This window comes from Electrophorus electricus, chromosome 15 (genome assembly GCF_041902795.1).
Source record: "Electrophorus electricus isolate QZ-2024a chromosome 15, ASM4190279v1, whole genome shotgun sequence".
Taxonomy (NCBI): domain Eukaryota; kingdom Metazoa; phylum Chordata; class Actinopteri; order Gymnotiformes; family Gymnotidae; genus Electrophorus; species Electrophorus electricus.
In genome coordinates this window covers 19,729,254-19,752,500 of record NC_137511.1, presented here as the reverse complement: position 1 = coordinate 19,752,500, position 23,247 = coordinate 19,729,254, and the positions used below count along the sequence as shown (strand labels likewise).

At 42.8% G+C, this 23,247-nt stretch overlaps 1 long non-coding RNA gene across 1 annotated transcript in view; it reads right to left on the bottom strand.

Moving 5' to 3' along the window:
• The window catches only part of LOC145651377 (uncharacterized), a 27,507-nt gene extending 4,260 nt beyond the window's left edge, over positions 1-23,247 (bottom strand). Inside the window, exons 1-2 of the long non-coding RNA XR_014117290.1 lie at positions 21,866-23,247; positions 2,284-2,433 (exon numbers count right to left, since the gene is read on the bottom strand). This is a non-coding gene — a long non-coding RNA (uncharacterized LOC145651377). The remainder of the gene's footprint in view (positions 1-2,283; positions 2,434-21,865) is intronic.

Sequence of the window (23,247 nt, the reverse complement as noted above, 5' to 3'; positions counted from 1 at the left end):
GAGTACTGTGCTGAGTCATCCAAAGCAGCTGGAGTACTGTGCTGAGTCACCCAAAGCAGCTGGAGTCCTGTGCTGAGTCACCCAAAGCAGCTGGAGTACTGTGCTGAGTCACCCAAAGCAGCTGGAGTACTGTGCTGAGTCACCCAAAGCAGCTGGAGTACTGTGCTGAGTCACCCAAAGCAGCTGCAGTACTGTGCTGAGTCATCCAAAGCAGCTGGAGTACTGTGCTGAGTCACCCAAAGCAGCTGGAGTCCTGTCCTCGGTCACCCCGGCTTCCTGTGCTGTATGAAAGTCACTGAAAGTTGAGGAATTATGCCACCTAATTTTGAGATACCTTTTTTAAAATGAAATACACTGCACTATGAATATAATAGCAAAAAATTTGAAGTTGATTTATTAGCAGAGTAAAATACCTGGAGCACAATACAAACCCTAATGTCTTAGACCTCTCCCACAATGGGCTGGGCTGTCCTTGAAACCTCTGAAAAGTCCAGATGTCAAATATATATGCTTGAATATGCTTTCGTCATGTTTTCAGCAAGGAAATTACATATTTAATTTTATAGAAATTTGGTTGATCCTTTTTGTCATTTAAAAATGACAAGAGTCTTCTAATGTGCTATTTTAGCAGTTGTGCATATTCTTGCATATAAACACATGAGCCTGAGATGGCATTTTGTCAAGCTGTTCATTGGTGCCATGGTAGCTAATTACTTAAGGTACTCAACTAGTAATCAGAAGGTTACCAGTTCAAGCCCCATTACTACCAAGTTGGGCCCCTGAGTAAGCTGTTGTAGAAGGGGAAATATTAAGAAAAACTTACTTTTCCTGTGCTTGTGCACATATATTTGTGTCTACCAGTCTACCTGCTGTCACAGAATGCTCCCCCACCAGTCACGTGGTACTGCCCGCCGTGTGCAGTGGGACTCACGTTTGTCTTATTTGTAACCATACCCTCCATGATAGAACACACTTGCACAGGGTTTAGTGTTGTGTGTCTGTATTTAAACCCCTGATGGTGTGTGCTTCCTCAGTGGTCGTTGTTTGTGTAGTCACTGTTAATGTTATTATAGCCTCTGTTAAAGTTTTGGTCATCGTCATTAGCGTTATGTGTATTCATGTTCACCGTTAATGTTATGTGAGAGTGCCACCGTTGTCATATACGTTGTATGTTAATAAATGTTTGTCAAAGTCGAGGGAGTCTGTGCATCCTGCTCCACGCCCTGTGGCACTCGGCCATTACACCTGCCCACAAAATGTGAAATAAAACAACCCAGCCAACTTCTGAGTTGCCTATGTCAGAAAACGTGGGATAAAACGAGTTGCTTAGATTTGACTCCCCTTTCTACAACAGTAGGGTGTGGTGGAGAATGGACTTATGCATTTTTCTTAATGTTCATCTGTACTTTAGCAAATGGGCACACTTTGCAGTGTGTGTGTGTGTGTGTGTGCACAGACCTGACCTCAAGGTCTGATATTGGCTCAAACATTGTGCTGCTATGTTTTCTCTGGTAGCCACGTTTCTCTGAAGGTTCACATTGAGCAGTAGTGATGGCATCTCAAACTCTCATCAGAACACCAGACAATATTAAAATTGGATGTTCTGAACAGGCCTATTAAGACAGGGCACGAAGGATTGATCCTTGTGGTGTTTTGACCAAAGCAGGTCACAGACATTTCATTAAGACTACAGGGAATTGTGTTAAATTGTGTAAATGAGGTATAATATGTCCCCTTTAACCAACCTTGCCAACTCACACTGTACTGCCATAGAGGGCCCCTCAAACAATGGGCCATGGAGGGTCTCACAAGCAACAGCCAAGCCCCCAGTGCGGACGTTCTTCCTGGTGCACTACAGACTACAGGCCATCCACAGAAGAGTTTAGCAAGAGGCTGTTGTTCTGATCTGCTTCTGCTTTCTGATACAAGTCAGGTGCAGATCAAATGTGGGTAGTTCATTGTTCACAAAATTCACAAACTCTTAATAAAGAACCCTTCTATTAACCAATGCCTGTCAGTCAATAAGTGTAATAATAACGTTTTATAACTTATGAAGGATTAACCTTTTAGTTTATGAAGGTCCTTTTAATTAATTTTGTCTACAATCATACAAATGTTGCATGAAGAAAATTAGTCACACAAAAAAAAGCTAATTTACACTCAAGGTGTGTGATGGGTTATGCCATTCATAACCCATCATGCACATTATTATTATTATTATTATTATTATTATTATTATTATTATTATTATTATTGCAAATCCAAAAATGAAGGAAAACTTACCTTTCTTGTGCTCAGGAGTTCAACGCAGCTGTGATGTACAGGTGGCCAAATCTTAACAGTGCGTGCAGCGTCTGTGAAGCTGAGGTACTTCTCCCACGAAGCACTTCCTTGGTTGATGAAGACACACCACACGAACTGCCATATATATCCCTGCCCAGATGCAAATGTCTCCTTAGGACATGTCTGCTTACATGCACTTCTTTACATAGGAGCAGATATGAAGAATGAAGCAGAAAGGACACAGGCAATGTCATCTTTTGAAATTTCAGTTTGTCACAGTTAGGTAAGATAAGCCTGTGTGCTCAAGTGGAAGAAACTAGCAATGGCAGTTCTACATTTACACTTACCGCATTTAGCAGATAGCAACGAGCAGTGTTATAATTGCAGTTTCTCTTTCCAGTGTGCAGGCTGCACAGTTCAACATATGCTTTCTATATTCTACAAATGACTTCAGGGAAACATTCATTCCCAAGGGCTCTGGTTCAGTGTGTTAGTGTTGTAATGCTGGCGCGTTGTTCATTTGGTTTGACTTTAGTTTTTTTTGTCCCCATTTGCTATTTTCATGGTTAGAAATGAACATACCTGTACTGACATGCGCAAAGGGAAAATATAACATAAGGAACGTTCATCACTGGCACTGTGGTATAATAATGGAATCTATCTATTTTCTACGATGGTGGCAATAGAAGTATATATACTATAGAATGTATATAGTTGCCGTACTCTGTCCTGGTTATACAGCCCAGTGTAACCACAAATGAATGACACTAGGTGTGTAGAAATCTTCCAGTACCTGAAGGAAGCCGTTCCTTTACAACAACAGCAGGTCAGTGCCGCCTAGCGCTGTCTGTTCAATACACCCCAACCCCCCAGTATCTCCCACCACAGGTGAGCTGAATACACTCAACTGCGTCCTCAGCCGTGTACTGTGTACTCAGTCAAATTAAGAGCTGTTAAGACATTAAATTTCGTTAGCCTGCACTGTCTAATCAGTTGTTTACATCTGTCATAATATGTGTGACGTGACGAATCAAACAGGATGCCGGGAAGAAGCACGATCAGACAAACGTTTATTCCACACACACAAGTGATACACAGCACACTCGCTATGCACATTTCAAACACCAACAACACGTATTACAACACAGGAGACATAGAAACACAAAAAAATTACAAATAATACAGAACAGGTGGACGACACGAGACGAACACACACACACAAAGACGTTTGAGGAGGGGGCGGGGGATAACGTGACACTATGGCAGTGCAAAGTAGGCATCATAAAATATACAATATGGGCAGAGTTCCATTTGCATGTGTAAGAGCTGTATTTCCATTTTACTAAATGCTGGGCAGCACATAGAACGTCTAGCTGCCAGACAGAGTTAAGAGGCTATGTAAAACCCTCATAATGAATGTAAACGACCAACAAGTGTGTGGAAGCATTAGTATTGGGGAGAGTGTGACCTCCTCAGACTGGAAGGAGAGAGAATGTGACCTCCTCAGACTGGAAGGAGAGAGAATGTGAGCTCCTCAGACTGGAAGGAGAGAGAATGTGACCTCCTCAGACTGGAAGGAGGGAGAATGTGACCTCCTCAGACTGGAAGGAGGGAGAATGTGACCTCCTCAGACTGGAAGGAGGGAGAATGTGACCTCCTCAGACTGGAAGGAGGGAGAATGTGACCTCCTCAGACTGGAAGGAGAGAGAATGTGACCTCCTCAGACTGGAAGGAGAGAGAATGTGACCTCCTCAGACTGGAAGGAGGGACTCCAGCATCACAGGTGCCACATACCCTAACTGAAGGCTGTGAGGCAGTGCTGGAGACATAGCCAGACTGCTAATATCAGCCACATTGATGCATTATCTAATCATACCTGTTATTTCTGTGTTGTAACTCTCTTGCTCCCTCTCTATCTATTTAATGAAAATACATGATCAGTTTTACAGTATCTTTTGCTGATTCGGAGGAGTTTAAGAAAGAAGATGGTTTAGGACAAATTTGATAAAGTTGTGTGATTAGGGGCAGAAAATACTGGCTCTGGACAGAGAGGCCATGTCCATCTGAATACTGAATGCATATTTTAGATGGTAGGCTGTGTATATTAAAGGATGTGTATAATATAAAGGATAAACGACAAAGAGTAAAGAACAAAATTTCCTTTCACAACTTTGGTGTATGGATTGTCACTGTTTAAAACGGAATATGTATTTACAAATCTGACATGATAACTCAGAACAGCAGTGTCTTCATTTCCTTCAGGCTGCGGTGGGGACTAGAGAAGCAGATGCGGCGCACACGGATGTCTCTCCAGATGTGGAGTTTGTGGAAGATGGAGGTTACCAGCAAGGCATCTATGAAGCGTGGGAGCAGACACCCAGGAGCAAAGGGCATGCTGGAGGTCCAGTCGACTGTCTGCTTCCAGACGACTGTTCACATCCAGACGACTGTCTGCTTCCAGGCGACTGTTCACGTCCAGTCGACTGTCTGCTTCCAGGCAACGGATCACATCCAGACGACTGTTCACGTCCAGACAACGGATCACGTCCAGACGACTGTTCACGTCCAGACGACTGTCTGCTTCCAGGCAACTGTTCACATCCAGATGACTGTTCACGTCCAGACGACTGTTCGATGAAAATGTTTTGTATCTGAACAGGATTTGTATTACCTGTTGCTTCATGTATGTACCACAGCATAGCCTACTCTAGTTCAGAGTTTGAATATACTAGAAACATTATTTTGTCTTGTAGATCTGTACTTTCAAATAATGGCATAATAACACAGCTGTGAAAACCTTGAATATTGTCATATAACACTTCTCGTCATTTTGTAGTACTTTAACCGTGTTAAAGGTATATTTATATTTTAAGAATTTTACTATTCTTTATTATTGCTTCTAACACTACTTGTGATTTTTTAGCAAAAACGTTACAATTTTATTTTGGTCCTGCCGCCATCAGTGTTGATTTTGTTTGTTAAATATGAGCTGTTCGTATGCTAATGTTTTTTCAAAAGTCAATTTGTAGTCAAATTTTAAAACATTGTGGCTTTAAAGGTTGCAACTCTTATCTTATGGCTTTTCGATGCCAAGCCTAAAACAGATCTAACACAGAAGCGTTTTCATATTGTCATTTTATTTCAGTCTTCTAAGTACAACAGACTTTCTTCTGAAAATCCAGCTGTATTCAGCAGGCCATGTGGACAGGGGTGGAAGAGAAGACAATCTGCCACCCGCATCCCGCCATCCACCACCATGCAAAAGTTATTTCACACCAATCACAACAAACTGAAGTGCTTTTGTCAGCTTTCCTCTCTAAAGGAATGTGGAACTGATCATGTAGAAAGGTGGACTACAGATCCACAACCGCACTGGCTCTCAGTCACTCACTCAAGTTTCAATCAGTATTTATACACAGTCTGGCACCCTGGAAGACATATTTCCAGGAGGTTTAAGTGATTATACATAAATATACAATCAACTGTCTTAATATTATGGAATACATTGCTATATTGGCTGATACAGAGACTTGTGTTAGCATTACTGAAGCCATCACCTGCATTCAGTGTGATATTTCAACATTGACATTGATTACACCTAGTAATATACATATGGTCATGATATTTTATACAAATATTTGTGAATGTGTGAATATATGTACACATAACTGGTAACATATAACAATAATGCACAGGAAAGGAACATATCTTATTGTGCTGTCAGGGCTATGGGCAGACATTTTGGCATTCAGTCAGAGAACAGGACATTCTAGAGTAACACATCATTGTATAATAACACAGTAAAGTAGAGTAACATGAGGGTGCTACTGAAGGAGAAAAACAAATATTTTAATTTGTTCTTGTTTTGTCTGTTCCAAACAAGCAGCATTACGACCTATCTGACCTGCCAATCAACAATTTAAATGCCATAGTAACACAACCAGAAAGAAAAACATGTCTACTTTAAATTGTTGCTATCTGTGCATTGTCACATTTAAAGTTCATGATAAACTTCGGTTTTAGGGTGTAAAAGCACTTAACATTCAGTTCCTGGTTTCCAAACACACCCCTGAGGGTATCTTAGTTAAAAAACTAAATAAAAATTACCTTGTACATTACAATATAGTCCTTACATTTACTGACAGGATGACAGAACTAGAAACTTTGTCAAGCAGGCTTGTCAGTAACCCAGCCTCAGGACAGGCTGCTGGCAGTGGTAGACAGAGGGAGACAATAAACTATCCATATAAAACAGGCCTGCTTTCATTTTATATTGCACATAGATGATAAAGTACCATTTACAGTGGGTTGACTGCTTCAGTAGGAATATCAGTTGACTGGTTCAGTTCAAATTAGTTGGTCATTCATTGTTCATATGTGGCGTTGTTCATATATTTTGAAATAAAAGTTGATGTGGTGATGTACAAACAGATGATGGGGTCAACACTAGAGCCTTTCTTCTAGAAAATCATTGCTAGAGAGTACACTGAATCAGCGAGAGTATACTGAATCAGAGAACACTGAATCAGTGAGACTACACTGAATCAGAGAGAGTACAATGAATCACTTCCACATTGTGCAGAGACAGACCTGATCTCCAAATGCTGCGTGCTAATCATATGCACTCCATGTCTGTATGTACTATCCCAGTATTTAGACAGTTCAGGTAAATTCAGCATAAATGATTAGAAACGTTCCCTGTTCAGAGCATGCAGAATGTGGGTGATGTACAGTGAAGCTAAAATAGTAAAGTTTAAAAAGTCTGGAGACAGTCTGGATATAGAGCCTTGAGACAGAGTCTGGAGAAAGAGTCTGGAGACAGAGTCTGGAGATAGAGTCCAGAAACAGAGTCTGGAGAGATAGAGTCTGGAGATAGAGTTGAGAAACAGAGTCTGGAGATAGAGTTCCAGTATAGACTAAATGCTACTATGGCAGTGGTTCCACTGAAAGCTCTCATTTTAAAATCATGAGCATTTCATGAGTTGCCCTTCATTGATGACAGTGAACATGTTCTTCAATTACTTATTTGGTCAAATTAAGTTCTTGGTGCTTTATCTTAAATTTGAAAATCAGTGGACTAGAACTTCACCTCTAATATTATACCTACAATTTCACCCATATGATTAGGATTCCTGCTAGTCATCTCCAATGTGACTAGGATTCCGACAAAAAAACAAACATACAAACAAACAAAACAGTGAACTGGACTTTTGCACCTGCAAAGACACATTTAAAAATAATTGGAACGGGTGTCTACAAGACGAATGCTCTGAATCGCAGATAAAAGTAATACACAGAAATCCTGCTTAATGAGATTGGTGGTCACCAACCCTGCTCCTCCTGAAGCTTCAACATTCCTGCAGATTTCAACGACAACTCTAAACTCCAAAGGTTCGCCACAAAAACCTCCTCCATCTAGTGGAGGCCCCCTGACAAGCACACTGATTGGCCAGAGCAGGCGTTGCTGATTTGGGTTGAATCTGGGGTTTGTGGGAAGGCAGATCTCCAGGAGTTGGGCTGGTGACCAGGGTGACCATCATTTTGTGCATTGGTCTCCTCCGTATCCTGATCACTCTCTATCCCTAGCTGCTGCTACTGGCCCACGATGCTCATTGTCATCAGTGTTATTGGGCCCCTAGGAGCCCCTGCCTGCTATTAGCTGGAGCTGATGGGGGCCAGTAACTTACAAGAGTAGTCTGATCCTTCATCAGCACCCGTACCCTGAGAGATTGTGCCCTCACATACACTCAGACGCACGCGCACACACACACACAGGAATGCTCGTTCTTGATTCTGCACTCCAGCAATATAGATTCAAAATGAGAGACGAAGTTTCCATACTAATGGTTGAGTATACATACTAATTTTTGAGTGTTCTCTGTCCAGATACCCTGTGCCATTAAACTGAGTGAGTATGTACAGGAGGTGACATACCTTCATACCTTGAATGGTTCATATTTTTTTATGAATGGCAGATATTTGTTATGAATGGGTGATGTTTGTTATGAATGCCCAATTGCACTCTGTAGACCTGCACAGTCACAGTGTCACATCTAAATGGTTGGTGTAGAAAACTAAACACCAGCAATGACACCAACAGAACCTGATGATCTTTGAACCGATATCTCTAGTGGACCAAAATGTAAGCTTCAAAGAACTAGATCCATGTTATGTGTGTCAGAGTCACATCTGATATCAGTAATAATCCACACTGGTTAACTATGACCTTTTTTTAAAATACCTCAGTTTTAGGGTAGCATAATCCTTGACTCCAGAATGTAATGTTTGTGCTTATTCCACTGTGTTCCCACATAAGTAACACAGGTAACAGCAAATATACACAATATTTACAAAAGAACCTACATTCAGTTTAGACCATACAAAATGTAATATATTGAAACTATATTACAATATATTCTATTTTGAAATTGGAATATGTCAACAGCATATTGCAATATTCTCTATATTCATATAGGGTGCATACACTCAGTGTTCACTGTATAAGATTTACAACTTATACAGTGTATGCATTTCATGGCATAATTTATTTTTTATACTGTATGATCTACCTAAAAGTTAGCTATATGCGTGTGATGATATATAGTAAAGATACTTCCAGAGTCCATACATACATACAAAAAATATGCAATCCATGTTCTACGTTCCAGTTCAAATTACATTCAAATGTTTATGCATAAACCGTTAGGCTTTTTTAAACATGACTAGATGTCTGATACAGAGAGAAAAGCAGCATCACAGTACACTGAAGATGGATTAATATTAGATAAACAAGGAATGTTAGCCTCACATCTCAAGGTTTGCTCAAATACAGTGGAACCAGATTCGCTAACAGACATTAAACTCTCAGTAAGGAAAAGTTTCTGGATTTTGTTTTCAATGTCTCTTTAATCTAAAAGTAAGCTCAATACCATCTCAAAGTAAACTGAGAATAGTATGAAGTATTATACATTTTAAATCCCATTAAATACCAGACTACCTTTGTCCCAAGTCCAGTTTTAGATTTCAAAAACAAGAGAAATTGCAAAATTGTCCCAGTGCAACCAAGGAAACATCTAATGTCGAGTCCACACTACACGACTTTAGTCCTGATTTTAACCCTGATTTTCCACTTGCCAACAGGTTTTGGGGATTGCTGAGTAAAGCCCCAGATCAGAGGTAAATCAATGCTCACTTAAGGCTTGAGAATCAGCTCTCGATTGCTATGTGTGAATTGTTCAAAGACGCCATCCGAGAGACTTGCCGATGTCCTGCAGAAAAATATCCAGCAAGCTAAATATCTGAGCCTGTCGACAAGTCCAATTACTGTAGTGTGAAAAGTGTTTGTAATGACTAGTAACAAGTATGACACCTAGTTACAGTGAATGAGAGACACGGGGGTAGCGCAATCCTGAAGGGGTGACTACAACATCAGCAAGCACGACTACAACAAAACTGGTCCCTGCTCTTTTTCCTCTGTTTTTCATTGCACTTTAGTGCCCAACAACTTGGATCTCTCTCTTCTGGCTGACATCCATTTTTGAAAGAAAAAAAATCCCTGCCTCATGCATGGTATCGCTTCATTCCCTGTATCACTTGTCACGTGTCACTTTTCAAGTGTTTTCATGACGAAGTTAGTAGACAGACACAATTGTGGGATGGTAAAAATTTTGTAATGTATGACACCCCAGCAATTGTAGTGTAAACAGTACAAAGAGCTGAATGATTTGAAAGTCATGTCCATGGCATAACAAATCTAGTTATAAACATGTATAACGTGTATAAGACTTATATCAGAGGAATGATAAATTACACTCATAGCTGCTGAAAGACAATACACAGTTCCAGACATCTTGGAGTTACATGTGTACCAGACCTGAAGGCTAACTGGGTTAATCTGGGTCTGTACATGTCTGAGGACCATAGCTGGGTTAATCTGGGTTTGGACATGTCTGAGGACCATAGCTGGGTTAATCTGGGTCTGTACATGTTTGAGGACCATAACTGGGATAACCTGGGTCTGTACATGTCTGAGGGTGGAGAGATAAGTGCGAGCTGTTTCCCTTTTCTTGAACCCTCTGACAGCAGCTACAGTAAGATACAAAAGTACTGGAAAGCTTCAGCCATAGATTTGGTAATACTAACCTGAGCTCAAAGAATCCTCAGAACAACAAAAGCTAGGGAGAATTTGTTCCAATTTAAAATGAATTAAAGTTGTAAACCTACCACCTGCCTAAACAAAACAGCTTGTAGGTTTCCATGAACTGATCTGTACAAACTAAGATACTTGCATTTGAAATTCAGCAAGTCCATGTTATATCTAAAGACCAAATGTAAGGAGGATCCGAGCACTAACATTAGCCCTATTTGGACAGGATTAGATTTACATGGGGTCCTGGGGAAATTTCTTTAAATAGGATTAAATTTACATGGAGACCTGGTGTAATGTCTTCTTTTACAGGTATTCCTCTGTCATTTTATTTCCATCCAGATCTGTTTTTCTCTCTCCTCCCCTGAGAAATTTACAGACCAAAGTACATGAGCTGTGTCTGAAATGCTCTACTCATTTACTCATTCACTATATATAGACATAAACAAACAAATATAACCCTATAAATATATAGGGCACACATAAGGGAGACAGCACATAGAATTTGAACACTGGTTTGTTCTAAAAATATCTTATCATGACCTTTCCTTGTGCAAATTAGCCAGAACATCAATAGTAATTAGACTAGCAGTACAATCACAACACATTGAAGTACGTTAGTTTTACTGCTCCAAATGTGTTTTCTGACTTTAATAATACCTAGCCACATACATTTTCCCATTTTATCAATAAAAGCTATCAAGTGAAATATTTATACCTATTTCATGAGCACAAGCTTCATGTATTCTGGTCCATATTACACTAGCATCGTGTGTACTTTGCAGCTCACCTGAAGTAGCAGACCAAAACCTGTCAACATGTCTGCTATACTGCCTGTCCTTCTAAATACAGCACTAATATCTGCCACAGGAAACCGCTATGCATTGTGTGAGGAAACCGCTACGCACTGCGGTACCTTTACCCATGGGCAATTCACTACATTTAAGGTGCACTATGGGTAACAATATAGTGAACTATATAAAAACTCTGAATTGGCCACTGAGACAACACTACAAAATGGCTGACATTATTTTCTTAATACGATACTAAGCAGGAAGTAGGCTGGAAATTTAGATACTCAGCAATCGTCTAAGTATTTTAGTCCCATCAGAATCCAAATCTCTGTGATTTTCCAGGCAATGTCATCACTCATTTAAAAAAAAAAGATTTTTGACAACTGCTACTAGCAATATTGAGTGTCCTAGCACACCAATGCACCAGAGATCCTCCTGAATCAGGAAATGAACAAATCAAGCAAAAAAAAATACAAAATTATAAAATGAAGCGATAAAAGTGAGACCCCGCAGGCTTATCAAAGGGAAACGATTATAATCGCAGCTACAGCTACAATCACTGTGAACTCCTTAAAGGTTTAATGTTAAACTAATGGAACTGTAAAGGACATGACGCACACATCCAGTTTAGTAGAAAACACACCACACTAGAAACTCGCTCATCCTGTATTAATTGTAATGCCATCCAGAGTTTCATCACTGAGGAGACATGTAAAATGTTTCATTAGAAACATCCTCCTGATAAATGAATCTAATCCAAATAGGGTGATCACGGCATCACGGGATCACTGGATCACATGGTCACATGATCAATGGATCACAAACTTTGGTTACAAAAGAGACAATACTTAATGAGGGATTATCAAAACATTAGAGTTAGGGGTTAGGTTTATGGCAGGGGTTGGGGGTTAGCATTAGGATCACCCACTGGTTTACTGTGCATGGCTGTGAGCTAAGATATATGTGCAAGTAGCCTTGTTCTTAAATTCCTAGGTTCATTTTTCTAAAGCAGTGGAGAGCAGATTCAAGCTTCGTAGGTGCTCAAGTGTGCAACACAGATTTTGCCAGGAATTTAGGGCATCCTGTTTTGCCACTGGATGGTGGTTAAACACATGGACAGGCCTAGCTGATCTAGGATGTGTTAAAACTCAAAGGTCAGTTTGGACTGGCTCCAGTGAACTAGAATGAGACTATAGGCAAAAGCTGAAAGACATACAGGAGAGGAATAGCAGGGACTCGTGGAGTTTGTAGTTTTCTGAGCGAGTGGAAGACTTTTTTTTCTTTCTTTCTTCCCTTCTCCTCGAAATGAAAAAGAACACAGTGCAGGTGAAGAAGACAGTTCATCTGCTAGTCTGTTACAATCACTTTTGACGTCGCTAAATCATTCTGCTGACTCTGTGCCCCACGACTGCATGGAGGCTATCCTTGAGTCGTTGAGCATGCGCTCTGATCTCACTAGCACGCCGCTCAAAGGCGGCTATCACATTTTTGTAGATGCCTCATGTTTTACACCGTCTGACTCGGAATTTCCCTGTGGATATTCTGTCTGCCTTTACAGATCTGCTCAGCAGCTGAACTGATGGCATTGACCAGGGCCTGTCATCTATCCTGGGATCAGGTTGTCACCATGTATACTGATTCCTGTCATGCGTTTGGGGTTGCTCATGACTTCGGTAAGATTTGTCACTTCAGGGGGTGCTGCACCTCGGATGGTAAGCCCATTTCTAATTCAGGACTAGTGTCTGCACTTTTGTCTGCATGTACACTACAAGCTCGGCTGACTGTCGAAAAGGTCAGGGGTCAGGACACGATCTCTGGATTTGACACGGCCACTGGCAACGCCTTGGCGGATGAGGTTGCATTTTGGGCAGCTGTTAATGCCCCCTCATGCCCATACACTGTATCGTCGACATGTGAAGCTGTCTCCATGTTTTCTCATTGCTCGGTGCCTACTGATATCGATCTGCGTTTCTTACAGACTCAGGGTACATGACAGGACTGCTCTCATTGGACTGATCAAGGATGTAGTCTTGATAAAAATGGTCTAATCCGTGACCCGGAGGGGCATATCGCCCTTCCTATATCTGTTTTGCCATTTCTTGTGCATCATTTTCACAGGATTTCACATATAGCACAAAGGGAGGGTGACAGCTAACATTCAAAAACAGTTTTGTATACCTGAAACATGTAAAACTATAAAACTCTTCCTAGATAGCTGTTTAACCTGTGCTAGAAGCAACCAGGGTAAGGCTCCTGAATATCCCTTTCAGTGACTACAAATAGACTTTACGCACATGCCCCCTTGTGGTCAGTTGAAGTATCTGCTAGTGATTGTATACAGGTTTCCCAAGTGGACTGAGGCATTTCCTTGTTCTAAGGAAGACGCTGCACTGTAGTTAAAATCCTAGCCAAGAATATAATAAAGAGGTATGGTGTGCCTCAGGTAATAGATTCAGATCAGGGACCTTGTTTCATTTCTAAGATAACTCAGAAACTATGTACCTACCTAACTCTTGACTGGACATTTCACATCTCTTATCATCCTCAGTCATCTGGCATTGTTGAGAGAATTAATCATACATTGAAAGAAATGTTAACAAAGGCTATGATGGAAACAGGAAAGAAATGGATAGATCTACTGCCAGCAATGTTATGTCAGATCAGAATAACGCCCAGTGCCACCACCAAATTTGCACCATTTGAGTTAATTTTTGCTGGATAATTTACCCCATGGGTCAGAGGTAACCCAGGTGTTTCTCATTCAGGTGACATGGACGTAAACTTGGCAGACTACACCCAAATGTTGATTGAGAAATTGAACAGTGTGCATGGTAATGTGTCTTGCACTCTCCCTCTTCCCGCAGACAAGCCTACTCCAGGTGACACTGTTTTGGTCAAATCATTGAACCCTCGGAAAGTTGGTGAAGCTGTGTACGGACCCCCAACAACCATGATTGCAGTGACCTGAACCACTGTGCTAACATCGGGATCGGCACAGTGGATACACACCAGCCAGCTGAAGAAAGCACCGGTAGCTGACGTGTCCGACGAGCAAAACGCACCTTAACACATTCACATATAGTACAAAATTTGTGATATAATTTCATGCTGAGGGACTGCCCCTTGGTGGCACCACACACCAAAGAAGTACTCCATGGCCCTGTATGTGAATACACTTTAGCATTGGTATTATAACAATAGATATCCTATCTGCCTATTAACATCTTTGTGCAGACTCTTTAGTCCTTTCTCTCCTGGTTTTCCTGATAAGTGCATGCAGAACCTTACTATAGGAATTCGTGTGATAATATTGGCATTATTATTTATTGGCATTATTTTCAGTCTCAAAAGGTACAAAATGGGGGATAGTAGGCTTTCAGAGTCATTAACAAAAGTGTAATGGTAATTTAGCTTTTGTGGTCTCCCTGGTAGTGGCAGGAGAGGTAGAGCCAGGGAAGGACTGTCTGGTGTGTCAAGCATTCCATACACCCTGGGTACTGGTCCTGGTAGATGATGTTATGGCAACAGCACTTAATCATAATTCATCAGGCTGTCAAATCAATATGGGAGTAGGGTTTATGTTAAATGTATCTAAGGAAGTCTCGCAGAACCGCCTAGCCCTAGATCTCCTCTTGACAAAGGAGGGAGGCATCTGCAAGGTCATTAATGAAATGTGTTGCTTTGACATCCCTAGTTACTATAACATCATTACTCACATCATTTCGCACATGAAGACCGCTATTGCTGAGCCTCCATCCGCCGATGATTCGTGGTTCAGTTGTTTAACTGACCTTGTCAGTCCTTGGGGATCTTGGCTCATAAACATATGTTTTACCATACTCCTGATTATTGTGTTGATTCTTATTTGTGGACCCTGTTTATTGTCACTGCTGTCTTCTTTCATAACTCACATTTTTACCTCCGTGATTAGTCATGCTAATGTTGCCTTGGTGCCTGCATATGAGAAAGGTCTATATACTGATATGTGATTCCTTTGGAATCAAAGGGGGGAGTATTAGATACTGGAGCCTTTCTGTCTTCAGGCACCCAATGCAAGGTCTCTGCCTATCAGCGGCATGGCGGCTTGACCACGAACTGGTCGCCCGCTCCCTCTTCTTGTCTCCTTTACCCCTCCCTTTCTTTTTCTCTCTCCCTGTCTCTCTTTAAGCACAGGAGTGGCTCATGGTGGGCACAGGAACAGCTCGTGACTCATTCATGCAGAGAACATCTAATCTATACTAACGTTGTCTCGTTCCTTTCTACGTAGACCCTTAGAACATGCATCACTTTTCAGTATCCTCCTGTAGATTGTAGATATAGGACACATATATACTCTGTGCTTTCCTCAATAAAGTGGAACTCTCTTGATTCACTACCTTAGTGTCAGTGTCTCTTGACTTCCAAAGATCTGGCTACAGAGGATGGAGGGCAGAAGGTAACTTGGAGGAGATCGAACCTGAAGGACTGGTCACTTTGAACCAGTTTCTAACAGATGCTATATTTACTTTTGTTTTCAGGGTTTTTTGGATTACTTGAGGACATAGTGTCTGACAGAGGAATACAATTTACCTCTCAATATTGGAGACAGTTTTGTAGATGGCTTAATATTATTGTCAACCTTTCCTTAGGTCATCATCCCCAGTCCAACAGAGCGGCATAGAGGACAAACCAGGAATTAGGATGATTCCTCGGGCAATAGAGTACTACTCATTCTGACTGGTCTGAATAGCTCCCTTGGGCAAAATATGCACATAATTCACTAAAGTACTCATCCACACAAATAATTCCTTTTCAGTGTGTTTCAGCCAGCCTTCTTCCCATGAGATGACACCTCTACTGACACCCCTGCTCTGGCATGTCACTAGTTCAACAACAGAGCCAAGAACTGGAAAGTGGCAACTGTTCAATTAAACTGAGCCATCCGGTCACAACAAATGTTTGCAAACTGCCGCTGACACCCCACAACTGTGTTCCATACAGGTCAGCGAGTATGAGTATCCACATGTAACATGAGATCAGGGTCTTCTTGCAGTAAATTAAGCCCCCGGTTACATTGTATCATTCTGACCTTCCATGTCTCCTTGCTAAAACCAGTTCAATATAGCCCTTTCTCTACAGGCTCTGCTCTTGTCAATCCTCCTTCTCCTCTGAATATAGATGGCCAGCCTTCCTATTTAAAGTGAGATCCTGGATTCTCACAGGCGTATGGGTCAATCATAATACCTAATTGATTGAGAGGGGTATGAACCAGAGGAACAATCATGGCTACCTTCGGGGAACATACTGGACCACTCAGTCATCTCTGACTTCCATGCTGCCTATCCAGATTGTCCCAGTCCCAGAGGCCAAGGTAGGCTGAGGGTAGTTTTTTCTCGGCCATCTGTGGATGCACCTGTCGGGGGCGGGGGGGGGGGTGTTCTGTTATGAATAGCTCATCCACTATTTGGTAAGTCAGACCATGCCGCCATCTTCCTCATACCAAAATGGGAAACTCCCGTTCAGAGGGAGGTCATGCACTGGACAGACCAATTGATGGCCGCTCTTCAGGATGCTCTAGATGATGTGGACTGGGACATTTTCCGGTGCAGCACTGATGATGTCAGCGAGTTTATGGAGGAAGTAGTAGGGTTCATTGGGAAACTGGTGGATGACACAATCCCAAGAGCCACCATCAAGATGTTTCCCAACCAGAAACTCTGGGTGGACAAAAACTCTTGCACTGCCGTCTACAACATGGGAATCATCAGCGGCAACATGGATGAATACAAGTCTGTGGCATACGGAGTGCACAGGGCGGTGAGAGAGGCGAAGCGGCGCTATGGGAGGAAACTAGAGTCATAGTTCCAGCAGAGTGACTCTAGATGCCTGTGGCAGGGACTGCAGACGATCATGGACTTGTGATGGAAAATGTTACGAAACTATGTATTATGTGATTCATATATAATCATGCTGATCCTTCTGTTGCCAAATGAATAATGCTGTCTGCACATTTGTATCTGCCTGTTGCTGATTAAGTTGAACATGTATCAGGAACTGTTAACATCAAGGTCAACTTCACACACAGCCCACACTGTTTGGAACCAGTTTGGGTTGGTTTGGAGAACAAACCAAGCCGAGAGCTGATTGGCTTATAGCCACAGCAACAAAGGGAAGAAGAGCTGCTTGAGAAAAGATGATTGGTTAAAAGAACAGAACAGGAGTAGTATAACTAGCCATGCTTTTGTATACTCGGGGCTCCCTCTCTGAGGCGAGCCAAACTTTGTGATCTTTTTCTTATGAAATTACTCTCTTAATCACGTCTGACAGAAACAGAAATTGGCGTAGTCGGCAGGATCAGCGAGGGGTACCACGCGGAGATACTAGTGCTCAGAGAGTCAAGAGGACTCCGGAGTCTGGGACTCCGTCAGCCTAAGAGAGTTAGGCACATTGCGTAGACGTACGAGTGTTAAAGAATAGACCCGGGTCGACAGGACGCCCTGTAAGAGGTGAAAACTCTGTTAACCAGCACGGATTGGTGGAGCAGAACTAAATTAAAGCAACGTCGGAGACGTGATTAACAGAGAGAAAAGAAAAAAATAATAAAATAAAATAAAAATAAAATATTAGTACCCTCTTTACCCTTATAAAAAAAAGAGAAAAAAAAAAAACGACATGACAATGGGTAAAGGACAGAGTAGGGAATATGAATTTAGCAAAGACAAGTTTTCCAGTAGCCTGTTCTTCCAAATGAGTAAAGACTATGGGGAACATGTAAATAAACACGTCCCATTTTGGATTAAATACTATGGGTTTAATGTATCGGGGACTTTGAGTGTTGCATATTTACTTAAATTGATTGAAAGAGTTAAGGTTAAACCAAGGTTAAGGTTAAACCAAGGGAGGCTGATAAGAAAGCACGGAAATATTTTGGTAAGAACAGTGAAGATATGTTGGAAAAGGCAAAAATGTGGTTAGAGGAAGCTGAAAAAAGACAGAAGCAGCAGGTAGGGCATAGAAAAGGTAATAATGAAGTGTTTCAGTGTGTTTCCTTAGCTGATCCTGACCTCGATGCCGCCCCGCCAAGAGCCCCCAGCTGATTCAACAGCCACAATTGCTAACAAATCCACCTCCATATCCTGAGCCAGGGACTTCATCGCTAACATCAAAGCCGTCTCCATATGACGAAACAAGACGACAACTGGAGGCAATAACCTCACCAGTGGCTCATCACACTCGAAGTCACACCACTATAAAGCCATCTGCAGAGCCTGAGACAGGCTATGCCCCACAGTTCCCGATGGTGGAGGTATCTGGACCTGAGAGAGTGATTATGGTCCACCATCACTGGACTGCAGACAACATCATGAAAGCGGCCGACGGCCTGAGCAAGCCAGGTGACATCGGCGGACGACGCTTCAGACGAGAACTGATAGCATTCGTGCAGTCCTGCAGTCCAACTCAGGCTGAATTGAGACGGTTGCTGATGATTCAACTCGGACCGCAGTATAACCACATTGACAGAGGCTGGGTGAATGGAGATGTCCGTCTCGATCTGCCTGAGTGGAATGCACCGCCCCAAGGCCAACCTGACTTAAACGGCCCATACAGAGAGATGATAAGAGGACTCATCGAAAGAGTGGAAGCAGCATACCCAACAACTGTTAACACTGATATGATAGCAGCATGCAAGCAAAGAGATGATGAGCCCGTCGCTGATTTCCTCGTTCGTTTGACATGCATCCATACTGATCACTGTGGAATTAATGCACCAGCACAACATGCAGCGGGCCCCGGAGAAGTAGGGGCATGGGAAGCTCATTTGAGAAAAAGCTTCCTTAGAAAAAACTGCATAGGCTATAGTAGAGCCCCTTTGTGGACTATTGAAGAACACGGCAAGCATCATGAAACCATCCTGGGTAAGAAGGACGCTAGATGGGAGCGCCAGCGCGCTGACACCACTCATCAGGCAATGCTGACCATGCTCCAGACAGTAGGGGACAGAGGAAGAGGTCGTGGACGTGGCAGAGGACGTGGACATGGACGAGGGAGAGGAAGAGGCCGAGGAAAAGGACTAGAAGGGAAAGAGTGCTACAATTGTGGGAAGTTTGGACATTTTGCAAGAGACTGTACCGAGGGGGAGGACGAAGACGTCAACACCACAATTGCAGAAGTCAAGTTAGACTGACAGGCGGTGGAGAGGCAGGACAGCAACGGACCACTGAGAGAAGACGACAAAAGGGAAGTAACAAATTTAAATTACCAACTAGTACAGCAGATTAGTAAGGGGTCAGGAGGCCTCCCCGAGGTGATTGTGAACATAGAGGGAAAAATGTTAAGTTTTTGGTTGACAGTGGTGCCACCCACTCGGGGTTGAGAGAAGGTTTAATAGAATGTAGAATGAGACCAGGTTATGGGATAACAGTAATTGGAGTGGGAGGTCATCCCATTGATGAAAGGATGTCCGAGCCTCTCCGATGAAGTTTAGGAAACAGTCAATTCAAACAGCTTTTTGGTGTCAGAAACCTGTCCAATTAATTTGTTAGCTAGAGATTTAATGTGTAAACTTGGGTGCACAATTAGCAGCAACCCAGAGGGGTTATTTGTCACGTGGGAAACACCTACACAGGGAGTCCAGCTAGAGGCAGGAGTCCCTTTGTACGTGTATGAATTGCAGTGCACTGCTGGGGAAGTACTAACACATTTTATGACTGAAGTTACTAACATGCTACCTGGTGAGCTGACGGTCAAACAAAGTGACTCTATTCACTGCACAATGAAGGTCCATGAGGGATCTGATGTTGATTTTGAACAGAAATTTGACTTAGGGGGCAGTGACAGATTGATTATCACAGCTATAACATGGGATTGCGAGTGGGCTGCGGGAGTGGTGCAGCTCTCAGCTAAACAAAAATCTTTATATTCCATCTCACATGCAGCACCTCATGTGTCGCTGGCTAGCGCACATGCTGACCCAGACTGGCAGAGAGTAGGGTTGTGGACAAAATGCGTGTTGAGCGCAACTGATTGGATAAAAGAACCCCAGTGTGAAATCATGTACAGCCCAAGCATAGGGGTGTGGAAAATGCCAGCCCCGTATAGGTTAAACTGTAAAAGGGGGGGTCGAGCTCATGAGTCCAAATATGGTAATTATGGCAGCCTCTGTTACCCTCTCAGAGGAAGAGGAAGAGGAACTGAAAACAGTTCCTGCAGGGTTATGGGCACAGGGAAAAAATTATGTGGGCTTAAAAGGATGTGAGCCTGTCCACATCACCCCAAAATCTGATTATAGACCACACCAGCACCAATACCCTCTGAAACCAGAGGCAGCGGAGGGTATTAGGCCAGTGTTCCAATCATTAAAACAAACAAGAGTAATCGTGCCGTGCCCAGATTCACCGGTACGTACTCCAATTTTCCCAGTTAAGAAACCAGGGAGAGATGAATGGAGATTTGTGCAGGATTTGCAGGCTGTCAACGCAGCAGTGCACCCTAGAGCCCCAGAAGTTCCAAACCCGCACACCACTCTCTCTCAGATCCCACCAGACAGTAAGTGGTTCAGTGTAGTTGATTTGGCCAGTGCTTTCTTTAGTGTACCTGTGCACAAGGATAGTCAATTTTGGTTTGCTTTCACTTTTGAAGGAAAGCCATACACATTTACGAGACTGTGTCAGGGGTATTGTGAATCACCAACCATTTACAGCGCCGCCTTACACCGAAGCCTAGAAGCTTTAGAGCTCCCTGAAGGAACAGCCTTGCTGCAATACGTTGATGATCTTTTGATTTGTGGGAAAACACGAGAAGCGTGTAAACAAGCCACGGTGGCACTGCTACATCATTTAGCAGGGGAAGGCCATAAGGCATCCAAATCCAAATTACAGTTTTGTAAGCAGCAAGTGCACTTTTAGGACATGACATTACTGAACAAACGCGCATGCTGACTAAAGACGAAGTAAATACCATTTTGACTATACCAAAGCCCACGACGAAAAAACAGCTGCTGTCCTTTTTAGGCATGTGTTCCTATTGTAGAATGTTCATACCATCTTATGCAGAGCATGAGGGGCCACTCAGGAATATAATACCGACCAAGGGGTTGAATTCCTTTCAGTTAGAATGGACGCCAGAAGCCAAAGCAGCCTTTACAGCACTGAAGCAATTACTACAGGTCATGCCCGCCTTAGGCATTCCAGATCCCAATAAACCATTTGAGCAGACAGTAGATGTGAAAGGACAATACATGACAAGCGTTTTAACGCAAAAACACGGGGACAAACAGAGGCCAGTAGCCTACTTCTCAGGAAAGCTGGATGCAGTTGCAGCAGGCCTGCCATTGTTGCATAAGAGCAGTAGCCGCAGCGGAGAGGGCTCTAGTAGCGTCCAGAGATATAGTAGGGTATGCCAATCTAACCCTACACATTCCCCATGCAGTATCACGAGTATTACAGGACCAAAAGGTAGCGCATTTATCCACTCAGCAGTGGCTCAGATACCACACAGCCTTATTAGACATGACAAACGTGACTGTGAAAGCATTCCCAGTTTAAATCCCTCCACTCTATTGCCTACAGAGGAGGAGGGAGAGCCCCATGACTGCCAACAAGTGTTAGAAATTGCAACATCTCCCAGAATAGATTTAAAGGAGGAACCAATACTTAATGCGGACCTGGAATTGTTTGTGGATGGTTCAGCCAGACGTGACTCTCAAGGCACTAACCGAGCAGCATATTCCGTCGTGTCACACACAGAAGTGGTGAAAGCAGAACCACTCCCATCTACCTACTCAGCGCAGGCAGCTGAACTTGTCGCAGTCATACAGGCATGTAAGCTAGCACAAGATAAGACCGTGAATGTCTGATTCCCGGTATGCTTGGGGAGTGGCACATGACTTTGGGGCCATTTGGAAACATCACAACTTTCTCACCAGCTCAGGAGCAAAGATAAAGAACCACCACCTAGTAGCAGAGCTGTTGGAAGCAATCCAACTACCAAAGGAAGTAGCAATCATAAAGTGCGCTGCACACACAAAAGCAGATGACACTGTGTCAAAAGGGAATGCCTATGCGGATAAAGTAGCTCAACTCACAGCGTTACAACCGCTCAAACCACAAATGGCACAAACAGACACTGAAACCAGAATAACTACCAAAGACATACAAAAACAAGCCACTCCACAAGACTACGCAAAATGGAAAAAAGGGGGATGTAAACAAATAGGAGGAATATGGGTACACCCGGATATGAACAAACCATGTCTCCCCACTTCTTATATGAAAGGACTAATTGAGATTGCTCATGGGAGAAGTCACATGAGCAAAGGGGGGATAGTGGAGAGCATAACAAGACATTGGTATGCACCAGGAATAAACACACACACCCAAAATCTTTGTTCCCGGTGCCTGGTATGTGCACAAAATACACCACACGGAGACAATCATACCAAACACGCACCCGCCGGACACCCGCCGCCCAGTGAACCGTTTCAACATTGGCAAATAGATTTTGTAGAACTAACACCAGCAGAAGGGTAGAGATATATGCTTGTATGTGTGTGCATGTTCAGTAAGTGGGTGGAGGCCTTCCCAACAGGGAAACAAGATAGTGATGCAGTAGCAAAAGTGCTACTGAGGGAAATTATTCCCTGGTGGGGGTTGCCACAACGAGTGTCTAGTGACAATGGAACACCCTTCGTACATGAAGGGCTAAAGGCTCTGACTAAATACCTAGGAGTGGATATGAGAAAACACTGCAGTTATCACCCTGCTAGTGCAGGGACAGTAGAACGGGCAAACGGTACCATTAAAGGGGGTCTAGCTAAATTAATGCAGGAAACAGACATGAATTGGGTAAAATGCCTTCCCCTCGTCCTGTGGCAATGTCGAATCAGGCCGCAGGCACGAACAGGACTATCAGCTTTTGAGATAGTGTTTGGACGGTCTCCCAACACGGGGATAGGTCCGCCCGATTGGGATACTAACCTGATCAATGAATCGCTTTTGCAGTATTGTGTGTCTCTGCACAAATCTCTCTCCCATGTGTCTAAGCAGG